General features: G+C 42.2%; 1 pseudogene; it reads left to right on the top strand.

Moving 5' to 3' along the window:
• The first annotated feature begins 359 nt into the window (after positions 1-359).
• LOC145049190 (5S ribosomal RNA) lies at positions 360-477 on the top strand (annotated as a pseudogene).
• Positions 478-1,367: the final 890 nt, after the last annotated feature.

The following is a 1,367-nucleotide window of genomic DNA, read 5'->3' on the forward strand; positions in this document are numbered from 1 at the left end:
ACGAAACATCTCCATATAAGGGGTGTGGATACATTCCCTATCACAACGCGTTTTAAAGCCGTGAGGGCAGCAGATCCCATAAGAACTCTGCAGTTAAGCGTGCTCGGGCGGGAGTAGTATCAGGATGGGTGACCCCCTGGGAAGTCCTCGTGTCGAGTGGCCCAAAGCGGACAATATTGTGATACGTGCCAGAGGGGGGATGTTACAAATGGTATCAGAGCCAGGGCACGGGTCGATGTGTTCGACGGGGACGTCGAACCCTATAATGGGGGGTGAAAGTGGGTTAGATCTGATCCCACATCGGCTTGGAAGGAGAACGAAACATCTCCATATAAGGGGTGTGGATACCTTCCCTATCACAACACGTTTTAAAGCCGTGAGGGCAGCAGATCCCATAAGAACTCTGCAGTTAAGCGTGCTCGGGCGGGAGTAGTACCAGGATGGGTGACCCCTTGGGAAGTCCTCGTGTCGAGTGGCCCAAAGCGGACAATATTGTGATACGTGCCAGAGGGAGGATGTTAAACGAAATTTAGAAAAAGTTGACTTTTAGTAAAATATTGAACAAAAGAGAAAAATGGTAATTAATGAGAACTTAGAAGATTTATGAAGTAGCAACTTCATGAAAATGACCAAAATGAGTTTAAGTCACTAAGATGAGATTAGATGAGTAAGTTCAAGAAAAATAATGCATAACAAGATGCATTTTTTGGTCAAAAGGGTAAAATGGGTGTTTAATGATTTTTGGGACAAGTTTGTGACTTAATAGATTAAGATCCGTATAAATTCAATGATAATGAATTAACAGAGTTGTAGAGTACATTTCTACCTTCTCGTGGATATAAAGATCATAGAAAAAGAGTTAGAAACATAGAAGATATGAAGGTTAAAAGCTTGGAAGAAAATGTCCCCAGATTTGCAATAGAGTTTGCAATGTACTTTACTGATTCCCAGTTACCATGGTGCGGTATGTAGCTCACAACAACATGTTAAGTGGAGAAATAGGTGTAGACGTAGTTCTTCTTCTTAACCGAGAAAGGTCAATGTACTTTGTCCCACAGTAAGATGTATAGCCACCATGACTTGGTGGCCAAAGTAGGATGTCGTTGAGAAAGACCACCACGGCTTGGCAAGTAGAATGCCATGGTGTGGCAAGCAAGTAGCTGCGAATGACCACGGGTCAACTAGTCACCATAGCATGGTAGAAATCCCACCGCGACGCGTTGTCGTAGAGATTAAACCCATTAATCAATATTTATGCTCATCAAACCACTCCCCATTCCTTAAGAAGCTTGTTAATTGATGTTATTCGTAGTGTTTAAAAGCTTTGAACAAACTTTATGCAGGATTTCAAATGTGAAATGTATATA

The sequence above is a fragment of the Lactuca serriola genome, chromosome 4 (assembly GCF_051521515.1).
Source record: "Lactuca serriola cultivar US96UC23 chromosome 4, Lser_US96UC23_V15, whole genome shotgun sequence".
Classification (NCBI taxonomy): Eukaryota; Viridiplantae; Streptophyta; class Magnoliopsida; order Asterales; family Asteraceae; genus Lactuca; species Lactuca serriola.